Raw genomic sequence first — 12,395 nt, forward strand, 5'->3', positions numbered from 1 at the left:
TAGAATAATGAGCAAAAAGAGAATGTAAAGTAGCTGTGCTGTGCAAGCAGGCCTTTGAGGGCGAGAGAATCATTTTCAGTCTTTGGTCTTCCTAAGGAAACACTACTGTTTTCCAAATAAGTTGCTTGCAACTAAAATATTTGGCAACGGGTATAAGAATCTGGACAAGCTATTCATGTTGAGGATAGTGATTTGGAGGGAAATCATTAGACTCATAGAATATCAGGGTTTGAAGGGACCTCAGGAGATGATCTAGTACAACCCCCTGCTCAAAGCAGGACCAATCTCCAACTAAATCATCCCACCAGGGGTTTGTCAAGCCTGACCTTAAAAACTCTAAGGAAGGAGATACCACCACCTCCCTAGGTAACCCATTCCAGTGCTTCACCAACCTCCTAGTGAAAAAGTTTTTCCTAATATCCAACCTAAACCTCCCCCACTGCAACTTGAGACTATTACTCCTTGTTCTGTCATCTGCTACCACTGAAAACAGTCTAGATCCATCCTCTTTGGAACCCCCTTTCAGGTAGTTGAATGCAGCTATCAAATCTCCCCTCATTCTTCTCTTCTGCAGAATAAATAATCACAGTTCCCTCAGCCTCGCTTCATAAGTCGTGTGCTCCAGCCCCCTAATCATTTTTGTTGCCCTTCGCTGGACTCTTTCCAATTTTTCCACATCCTTCTTGTAGTGTGGGGCCCAAAACTGGACCCAGTACTCCAGATGACTCCTCACCAATGCCGAATAGAGGGGAACGATCACATCCCTTGATCTGCTGGCAATGCTCCTACTTATACAGCCCAAAATTGCATTAGCCTTCTTGGCAACAAGGGCACACTGTTGACTCATAACCAGCTTCTCATCCACTGTAACCACTAGGTCCTTTTCTGCAGAACTGCTGCCAACCACTCGGTCCCTAGTCTGTAGCAGTGCATGGGATTCTTCTGTCCTAAGTGCAGGACTCTGCACTTGTCCTTGTTGAACCTCATCAGATTTCTTTTGTCCCAATCCTCTAATTTGTCTAGGTCCCTCTGTGTCCTAACCCTACCCTCCAGCATATCTGCCACTCCTCTCAGTTTAGTGTCATCTGCAAACTTACTGAGGGCGCAATCCATGCCATCCTCCAGATCATTAATGAAGATATTGAACAAAACCGGCCCCAGTACCGAACCTTGGTGCACTCCGCTTGATACTGGCTGCCAACTAGACATGGAGCCATTGATCACTACCAGTTAAGCCCGATGATCTAGCCAGCTTTCTATCCACCTTATAGTCCATTCATCCAGCCCATACTTCTTTAACTTGCTGGCAAGAATTCTGTGGGAGACTGTATCAAAAGCTTTGTTAAAGTCAAGGAATAACACGTCCACAGCTTTTCCCTCACTAATCCTGTAAAGATCTCCTGACCTTACTAAGAAGTGAACTAATATAAAGTAATAAACCTACCAGCTGATTACTGGATGTCTTCCTCCAGCTCGGCTGAGTTGGAGAGAAAGGATCTTTCAGATAGTGGAAAGTCCTGTGTTTCCCAGTTCAGCTCCCAGTCAGTAGAGGACTTCATAACCCCTAGAGCAGAAGAAAAGGAAGTACTGTCCTGAGACCACTGAGGACTAGGCTTAGGAGAGAGCTAGAGGTTGTGTGTGAACAGGAGCAGCTGCCTGGAGGTAGCTGCCTGGGAGTGAGGCTAGGGCAGAGGTTCTTAACTGGGGGTCAGGACCCCTCAGGGGGTCACGAGGTTCTTACATGGGGGATCGCAAGCTGTCAGGCTCTACCCCAGACCCTGCTTTGCCTCCAGCATTTATAATGGTGTTAAATATATAAACAAGTGTTTTAATTTAAGGGGGGGGACACACTCAGAGGTTTGCTATGTGAAAGGGGTCACCAGCACAAAAGTTTGAGAACCACTGGGCTAGGGGTTGGGGTTGAATGTCATTGTCACAATATTTTGAAGTAATTGTGCCTACGGAATTTGCACCTTTTAGTTTCTAGCAGCCATAGGCAAGGAATCCTCTTGACTCAGAGTGTGTGTGTGTTTATGGGAACCCACCGAAGGCAAGAGCCTCGTGTTCGGAGCGCTGCCAACACTTGTGGCTACACCTGTGGGACACAGAGCGAGCCACCAAACATCTAGAGGGGACCGCTATACCACAACACTCACAGTGCCTCCTGCAGTGGAGTGGGTGGTGTATGTTGGGCTAGATTGTGGGTTGGTTTTTGGCACTTGTGAGGGGTGTAATGGGGAGTCAGATCCTCCTGTATGTCCCAGAGTGGGCTACCCAGACTCAAGATCTGGATGGACAGTGGTAAGTGAGTGCTACACACCTATTATTCCCCCACTGCAACAGGTGGGTGGAGAGAAAAGTTGGAGGGGCTGGGAGTGGGCCCAACACCCCGTATGGCCAGCCATCAAGCAGTGCTAGGGTTTCTCTCTGCATCTAATCTTAGTTTTATGCAATAGTTAAACATGTTTTGTTTGTTTGTTTTTGTTTTAAAATTAAGTTGTTTTTTAGAAAAGCTTTCAAACTGGGAGAACCAGGGAATACATATGGTTGGCCAGCTATTCAGTAAAGAAACTTTTGTAACTTGTTTAGAGATCAAAACTAACTTCAGCTGGCCCATCCTTCCATGGCACCAGTACTTTCAAGTTAAGCATTATGTTCTAGGAAAGTTGTTTTGTACACAAAGCTAACTTCAATAGAAGTGATAGTGTCAATTCAGAAAGTAACAATTATATAAATAATTTATATCAATCTTTGCAAACAACTTCCCTAACAAAAAATGTCTCTATATGACATGCTGGGAAAAGGAACTGGATAGACAAATTATCTCAGAGGAATGGGATTTGATCTGGAAAAGAGGACCAGCAACCTCAGTCTGTAGCACAATAAAAGAATATTTCTTTAAGGTAGTGTTTCAGTGGTACCACACACGTGTCATCTTAAATATATGGAATGGGGATAAGTGTTGGAGAAAATGTGGTGAGAGAGGGGATTTTATACATATATGATGGACTTTCCCAGTCATTAGAGAGTATTGGGATGCAATTCATAACCAAATATCACAAATTATTGAATATTTATTACCAAACTATTCTTTGGTAATTCTCCCAGGGCTTTCTAGCCAAAGTGGTCACGCAAAAGGAAATGAAGAATTAATCTCTCATCTGCTAATAGCTGATAGGCTACTGACGGTCTCTCATTGAAAAAAAAATAGTTTCAACTCCAGAGGAATGATTCAAAAAATGTGGGAGATTGTTATGAAAAAATTAATGCACCAGTCACATACCCAGCAAAGTAGACCAAGGAGAAATAGATACTTAGATATTTGGTTACCATTTATTCAATACTCAGACAAAGTACATTCACCTGCACAAAAACTGGCACACCTGCCACTTTTTTTTCAATATGAACATTTGATAGATATGCCTGGTTTGTGAAATCAGAGACTTCCCTCAATTTAATAAAATCATCAGAAAGAGCGTGTCATGCATAGTGTAAGGATGTCCCCGCTGCAATATGGTAACACCCGATTAAACAGAGAGCTCTGATGACTACATTCCTGTACAATGGTTCTAGAAACAAAAGTTCACTTTTGTAATGATTATTGTTTTGTGTTTATATAGCAAGGATTTGTAAACTTGTTAAAACTTCCTAAATAAATAAATTGTTAAAAAAAAAAAGCCTTCAGTATGAAAGTCTAGTACTGAAGAGCACAAAAGCGTAATCAACTTGACATGCAGCACAGAGCTCCCTTGATATCTTCCTGAAGAATAAGAGCCTTTGGCGTCATAGCGATTTGTTACAGAGAATTTTACTATCCTGACTGGCAGCTGTAACACATTTTGAATTTAGGTCAACAAACATTTGTCAAAGCTCCTAACTACTGTATGAACATTTTCCTGAAACAATCTGCCTCTGTTTCATCATTTATAATAATACTCTTCAACACTATTCTTCTTGGGTTGTTCTAAGCAAGTCTCAGGTCTCTTCCTGTTTCTATTAATGGATTTCATTTTGGATGGCAAAAATGGTTGGCCTATATGCTACCTTCTTGTGTGTTTCTGTTTGACTGGGTTTGAAAATGACAGCAGGTATAGTGGGGTCACATTGGGCTGAATTATGGCTTGGCGTGCCCACACAGGCAGGGAAGTTAGAACCCCTTTCCACCCTTGTGTGGACTACCTGTTGGGCCAAGAGCACAGATGTTAGTGGTGTTGCATGCTTCTTTACTCCCTTATGAAGTGGGCAGGGTGTGACAGGGAATGGACAAGGCCCCCTGCCAAGGCACCTGCTAATGCAGCAGAGCCAGGGTGAGAAGTATCATAATTTTCTGCTGACACATCAACAGCAATTTACTTCCCACCCCGAGAGCAAGGGGGAAACAAGGAGGAAATTGTGCCTCAAGAAGGGAAATGTTTGCAGTTTTTCAATGAACTTCTAGAACAAAAAACACAAAATTTTTGGGTAGAATACCATTTTTGGTAAAAAAAAAAAATACTGAAAAATGAACCAAAACCCAAAAATATTTACTGAAAACTAATTTTTTTTTACCAGAACATGTTCAGCTTTTGAAAAACTGGAAAATGTTGACAAAAATGAAGTTCTCTCTCTCTCTCTCTCTCTCTCTCACACACACACACACACACTTACACACGCAGATTGTTTTGGTTGAAAAGCCATTTTTTTGTGGAAAATATCTTTAGATGAACTTTCGGCCAGCTGTAATCCCCAATATTTTGAGAGATTTTGTGTTAGTCAATGATAATGTAGGTGGACATATGCAGTTGCCTGTTTGTGGGTGATCATTAGGAATCTGGTGTCTGAAGGAGGTGTCTGTTATTCTACAAGAAGGGGCTATGTGGTACCTCAGGGCTTAACTCTGTATCTCCTGGGATATGTGGTTCTGAGTTGAGTACAATATGGCATTAGTAACTCTAAGTAGTTTTTTATATAGTTTTCATTCATGTGGAAAAATTTCTGTCAGTTTTTACCAATAGGTTCTTGATATGTTTGCAAAGAAGACACTGAGACACTTTATGCCAAATATGCAACATTTTCTGACCAATGCCAATCTTAAATAGACATTCCTAGGACAAACTATACAATACCTCTGTCGTCCTGTTGGCAAATTAACCACAGGAGGATGAAAAGGCATCTTCATCCAAAAGATGACAGAGAAACACCCAGAGCAACCAGCTGCTCCTCTGCAAGAATTTAGCTGTTTACATACTGCAGAAATCCCAATCATCCTGTTTCTCCCAGCAGTACCTACCAATCATGCATTTTAATGATCAGATCATGAATAAGAGTTTACATCACACAGCAAAGCAGGAGAAATGTGCTCCCGTTAATTCTCTCTGATCCAAAATTCAGAGATGCAAAGCAGGTGGCTGGAACCATGAACCAGAAACAACCTCTGGAGAGCAGGTATTTCCCACTTGCTGGCAGGGCCGGCTCTAGGCACCAGCAAAGCAAGCAGGTGCTTGGGGTGGCAAATTTGCAGGGGCACAAGAATCCAGCATGAGAGCTAAGAACCAACGGGGAGCCCGGGGAGCTGTAGTTCATTGGTTAGCTCCCTGCCTATAAAGCCAGCCCTGGAGCAGGGAAAGAATTACATTTCCCAGCATTCCCTTGGCCGCAATTAACAGGAAAGGGAGGGGGAAGGAGTGTAGAACTGAAACCTCATGCGACAGCGTGTTGTAAATGGTAGGAACAGAGCCAGCTCTAGGTTTTTTGCTGCCCCCCACCTCAGCCCTGGGCTCCCCCTGCACCCCTGTGTTGCCCCAGCCCTGGACTCTCCCCCGCTCACACCCCCTGCTGCCCCAGCTCTGGCCCCCACCTGCATACCCTGCCTCCCCAGCCCTGGGCTCTTCCCCCACCCGCACCCCCTGCCGCCCCAGCCCTGGGCTCTTCCCTCCCCCCCCCCCCCCCCTGCACCTCCTGCCGCCCCAGCTCTGGGCTCTTCCCCCCACCCGCACCTCCTGCCACCCCAGTCCTGGGCTCTTCTCTCCCCCCCGCCCTGCACCCGCACTCCCTGCTGCCCTAGCTCTGGCCCCCTCCTGCCACCCCAGCCTGGGCTCTTCCCCCACCCCCCACCCCCGCACCTCCTACCACCCCAGCCCTGGGCTCTCCCGCAAAGAAAGAATTGGGTGGACTAAATGGACATTGCACCTCTCTATCTGAAGCCTAACAAGGCAGGTACATGGATCCCACTAGAATTTAAAATGAAAAGTAAGGGAGGGGAGGCTCTACTAGACTGGGCAGCTTTAGATACAGTATCAGGCACATAAGAGGATTTACATTTCTGAGCCATGGAAGCAGAAATTGACTTTTCTTTTCCAGATTTAGCTAATATTCAGAAAGGGAATCCAGCACCTGCCTTCCAGATTTGAACACCCTCAAAATTCAGGAGTGCTCAAGCTCAATTTGGGCAGCTGTTACTTCATTTCTCCCAAATCAAATATACTGATCCACTGTAACTTGCTGTAGGAAAAAGTAGAATAAATTGAGCAAGAAATGCTTCCCAGTGGTTATTAGGACTGGAATTGCTATTTTCAACAGCCATTGCTTTTTTATTATTATTATTATTTTTAAGTTTTAGTTTTATTTGTTTAAAAGGAAGACAGTGATATTGCATTGGCAAATTCCCCATAGAAACAAAGAATGGAACAAAAGAATAATAAAGGCACCTCAACTTTTCCTCATTTATGTAGGACAGTGTTATAATATGCATCCAGATAGCCTTCAATCACACAAGCTGAAAATTGTTCCACTTTACTGCAGTTCTGTAACCATATGGGAACCAATCCTGTCTGTGTTCTGTGCACATCCAAAATTCCTGCTGAATGACCTGCCCTGGGAGCGAGTTACCAGTGACCCAGGGCTGGGGTGGCAGGAGGGTGCGGGGGAGGGGAGGGCAGCCAAAATTTTTTTTGCTTGGGGCAGCAAAAAACCTGGAGCTGGTCCTGCTTGCTGGAGATTGGCAGTGAAATGCCAGCTGAAGTCATTAGAACCACCTTGTGAGTCCTTTTTCAGATTTCATCAATTCCATGCTGTGGCTCTCAGAGAAAATTCTACCCGAGAGAGCAGCTGTCAGCATTGCGTTTGGACGTTCTTCCCCCACTATTAACTTCAACTTACAAAAGCACCGGAAAAGGTTAACCTCCTACCTCACAACACCCTGTGAGGTAGGAGATTATCATCATCCCACTTTTACATATGGGAAAACTGAAGCCCAGAATCAGGGGGTAGCCGTGTTAGTCTGTATCTACAAAAACAACAAGGAGTCTGGTGGCACCTTAAAGACTAACAGATTTATTTGGGCATAAGCTTTCGTGAGTTAAAACCTCACTTCTTCGGATGCATCCGAAGAAGTGAGGTTTTAACTCACGAAAGCTTATGCCCAAATAAATCTGTTAGTCTTTAAGGTGCCACCAGACTCCTTGTTGTTTTTGAAGCCCAGAAGTCAGTGCTGGAATTTACGAACGTTCACATGGGACGAGTGGCCTGCTTAGGTCCATGTGGGTGTTTAAGTTAAGGGGATTTTCAGAAAAGCTTGTTAGTCATGCACAAATCTTTGTGGCGCACTCCACAGAGTGAGTGTTCCCTGAGGTTGGATTTGGACATGGTTAAGGGGCTGGCTGTTCAGCTAGGATTTTCCAAAGGGCTGCACACCACCTACCTGATTAAATTAATACAGGATAGTGTGGATAGGGACTGAGTCTGTGATCTTCTGAGAGATAAGAAGGCAGGGGACACACTTTTCCAGGAGCTAGGGCTGGGCCAGAACAGGGGACATTAGGCTAGGCAGGGATGAGAGGGTGATTCCAGGTCTTTAGCATTTCAGGGTGTGGGCTGCACCAGCCACAGATGGCGGCAAAAGTGTAGCTAGTATAACACAGACAGACCCCGGTCGTTGGCAGACAGGCTCGAACCTGGGACCTCTGGAGCTAAATGCATGAGCCTCTCCTGCATGAGCTAAAAGCCATGTGGCCCTTAGCTAAGGCTCTAGCAGACTCATTAATCTTTAAGTGGTCTCGGTGCCACTAGAGGGGACAGAACACCACACCCAGGAGGTGTGTGGGTTACACTAGGATGGTATGTAAGACTGTAAGGAAGGAAGAGGAGGAGGAAGGCAAGACTTGTGAAAGAGGTATCAGTTCCTTGCACACACAGTGTATGAGACAAGGAGAAACTTTCTCGACCTTGCTAAGATGCAGGTTATTTAGCAGTGCAGGTTCACTCAGGTACTCTTCATGTGCTGTATGATGAGCTAAGAGGTGCCACATGGAGCCATGTCCTCTCAGCTTCCATTAGGTTCACCACTGCCCTTGCCATTAGAGTTACCATTCATCCGGATTCTGCTGGACATGTCCGGCTTTTTTGAGTTAAAAATAGCTTTCGGGGGGAAATTGTAAATGTCCGGATTTCCCCCCCATGCAGAGAGCGCATGGCTGACAGGGCAGCCGGCCGGATCGTGCCACTCGCACGGGGCTTTGACAGCCAGAGCCCCTCCTCCGCTTCCCCCTCCTCTCCCCTGCAACTTGAGACCACTCCCCTCCTCTCTCTCCCTCCTTCCCCTTCCCTGCATTCGCAGATCGCCAGCCGGCCGTTCGCCTCGGGCCTCCGGCAGTCTGCAGCTCCTCCCCCTGCTCCCCCTCCCCTGCTGCCGAGCGCACTGCTCTGCAGCACTCCGTTCTGAGCGGCACGGTAAGGGGGCCAGGGGGTCGGAGAAGGGGCAGGGAAGTTCTGGAGGGGGCAGTCAAGAGACAGGGAGCAGGGTTGGATGGGTCGGGAGTTCGGGGGGGGGTCTGTCTGGGGGTTGGGGGTGCAAGGTTTTGGGCAGTCAGGGTACAGGTAGGGGGTAGGGTCCTAGGGGAGCAGTTAGGGTGGGGGGATCTCAGGAAGGGGCAGTTAGGGGACAAGGAACAGGGAGGCTTGGGTAGGGGTTGGGGTTCTGGAGGGCAGTTAGGAGCAGGGGTCCCAGGAGGGGGCAGTCAGGGGACAGGGAGCAAAGGGGTTTAGATGGGTCGGGAGTTCTGGGGGGGGGCTGTCAGGGGGTGGGGAGTGGTTGGATGGGGCGTGGGAGTCCCTGGTGTCTGTCTGGGGGTTGGGGTGTGGATAAGGGTTGGGGCAGTCAAGGGCCAGGTAGGGGGTAGGGTCCTAGGGGGCCAGTTAGGATTGGGGGAAGGTCTCAGGAGGGGGCAGTCAGGGGACAAGGAGCAGGGAGGCTTAGGTAGGGGGTGGAGTCCTGGGGGGCAGTTAGGGGCAGGGGTCCCAGGAGGGGGCAGTCAGGGGAGAATGAGTGGGGGGGAGGGTTGGGGGTTCTGAGGAGGGCGGGAAGTGGGAGGGAGTGGAAGGAGCAGGGACGGGGCTAGGGCAGGATGGGGGCGGGGCTAGGGCGGGGCTCCTCCCGTCCTCTTTTTTGATTGTTGAAATATGGTAACCCTACTTGCCATACTAGCATATCGTATGTTGTTCTTCCTTACCCCTTCCCATAGTCTGTTTACTTTTCATTTGCTGCACCGCATCTCAGATTGGACTGTATGATCTCCATGGTAGGAACAAGGTCTCTCTTTATTTGTTCTGTAAGGCATTTTTTTGGGGTACTGTATAAATAATAATCAGTACAAGTATGAGTCAGGAAACTTTTAGCTAATGTGTAATGGAGAAAGTGTTCTACTGGTTTGTGTATGCTATACTGCCCTCTGCTGGCATGTCAGTTCCCTGTGTAATGATCTGAGCTGCTGAAGCAGATCTAGATGAAGTCTGATTTTTTGAAGGTGAAGATCCTGTGTGTGAATTCTCTTTCAGCACTGCTCCACAGCATAGATCCAGATTTACTCCCACATTTACTGTCCCCCACACACTTGGTGCTGTCTTACTTTTCTATACAAGATTCCTGTCAGAAATATTGAAAATGTAAGATGATGTTACCAACCATGCAGTTTATGAATATAAATTAATCCTTTACAGTTTAAAGCATGTGTTACATTTTTATTGTGTCCCTCATTTTGGGTTGCATTCTCCATTGAACAGCATGCAGTTGGCGTTAGCAAGTAGAAGATCATATGAAATAGCAGACCTGAGAGGATGAGCCTTTGAGCCCCTAAGGACCAACCTTTCTAGATCACAGCCATTGTCACCCCTTCTTTCCACATCCCTACTGGAGATACCTCTGCTGCAGCCAGCCTGTCTGGAGAGTCCAGCTCCAGGAGTCAGGTACTGCTGGAAAGAGTAGGAAACACTCAGCCCTGCTACCACATTGCACTTCTCCTCTGCTCTGGCACCGTCCTGGAGGGAAGAGCTGCATAAAGGAATCTGGGACTGGGTGTGGGGAGACAAAACAGGTGATTAATTTTTGGGGGGGAGGCGGAGAGAAAATGGGGACAACAGAGGATTCTGGGAAGAGGAAAGGTAGAAGGCAAAGGGAGGCTGAAGGGAGAACAGGAATCAGGAGGAAGTGGAGGGAGGAGTTTTTCTAAGAGGGATGGGAGTAGGGATGTAAAATGTTTACTGGTTAACCAGTAAGCATTAGGCTTACCAGTTAACCAACCTTAGCCATTAACCCCATCCAGCCCAATGCTTACCGATTAACCAACCTCAACCATTAACCCTGGCCACACCGGCTGGACCCCAGCCCCTCCGGCCGGACCCCGGCCCTGGCCCCAGGCATGCCCTCCAGCCAGACCCCGTCAGCTGGACTCTGGCCCCAGCCACACCGCTCCAGCTGGACCTCGACTGCACCAGCTGGACCCCGGATCTGGTTGCATCACGCCGGATCCTGGCCCCACCCCGCCGGCTGGCCAGCCAACCCCAGCCCCACGGCTGGCCAACGAGCCCCAGCTTCACTGGCCAGAGCAACCCCAGCCCCTCTATCTTTAATCAGTTAACCGTTTAGACAATATAATTTTAATCGTTTAATGGAAGAGAAAAGAAAAGGTGAAAGGAAAGCACCAATGATTACGAAGAACATAAAATCCAAGAGCAAGGGAAGGATATAGAGAGAAGGGGGAAGAATAAAGTCCCATTCAGACCAGGTGAGACTAAATATAAGGAGCCAGACTCTGACTCCTTCTATATCTTTTTATGCTGCTCCAAAGGGAGAAAGTGGGGTATCTCGTCAAGAAGGGGAGTGGAAGGAGTGGGAGATCTCACTCCCCTTTCCCTGCTTTCCCTCCGAACTCCTTCTGCTTTCACTTCCCTTACCCTGATCCCCACCACTCCAGACATCCTCGCCACAGTCTTGCTTTTCACTATGAAAATGTGGTCCCCAAATACATATTAAAACAGACAATACTGTCAGGTTTCAGAGTAGCAGCCGTATTAGTCTGTATCCGCAAAAAGAACAGGAGTACTTGTGGCACCTTAGAGACTAACAAATTTATTAGAGCATAAGCTTTCATGGGCTACAGCCCACTTCTTCGGATGCATATAGAATGGAACATATATTGAGGAGATATATATACACACATACAGAGAGCATGAACTCCCACCTGTTCATGCTCTCTGTATGTGTGTGTATATATATCTTCTCAATATATGTTCCATTCTATATGCATCCGAAGAAGTGGACTGTAGCCCACGAAAGCTTATGCTCTAATAAATTTGTTAGTCTCTAAGACAATACTGTGTTTGGGGATTTATATAATTACCATCTCTAAGGCACCTACCACCTTGGTGTCTAGATGCCATAGACAATGAAGAGGAAAAAATCCTAGTTTCTGTGTGCAAAGATACAAATATTTCTGTCCCTGCCTCTCTCTGTTTATGGATGCTATCCAAATCAGCGAGGAATGCATGCTCAAAATAAGAATTAATATTTGCAATCAGAGGAAGGAAAGTAAAACTACGATTCAGAACCTAGTAGGAAGTATATTTGGTTTTCTTTGGGGAAAAACAGAAGACTCTTCCCGTTAGAAATCCAACCTGCACTCTTAGGTGTTCAGCTTCTGAGCCATGGATCTAAAGGCTAAGGGGTAGGCCAGTGGTTTTTTTCAACCTGTGGTCCGCAGATGCCTGGGGGTCCGCAGACTATGTCTAAAATTTCCAAAGGGGACTGCACTTCCATTTGAATTTTTTTAGGGTCCACAAATGAAAAAAGGTTGAAAACCACTTGTGTAGGCCAGTCGTTCTCAACCAGAGGTCCGAGCCCCCGCCCCCCCCCCGGGGGGGTGGTCACAAGCAGGTTTCAAGGGGTCCGCCAAAATAAACCAGAGAGCAGAGCCAGCGTTAAGAGTCGCTGGGGCCCAGGAAAGAATGCCAGAGCCTGAATCCCACCATGCAGGGCTGGAACTCGAACCCTGCTGCATAGGGCTGAAGCCAAAGCCCGAGCAACTTAGCTTCGCAGGTGCCCCTGTGGCATGGGGCACTGGGCAATTGCCCTGCTTGCTACCCCC

This window comes from Chrysemys picta, chromosome 1 (genome assembly GCF_011386835.1).
Source record: "Chrysemys picta bellii isolate R12L10 chromosome 1, ASM1138683v2, whole genome shotgun sequence".
In the NCBI taxonomy this organism is placed as follows: domain Eukaryota; kingdom Metazoa; phylum Chordata; order Testudines; family Emydidae; genus Chrysemys; species Chrysemys picta.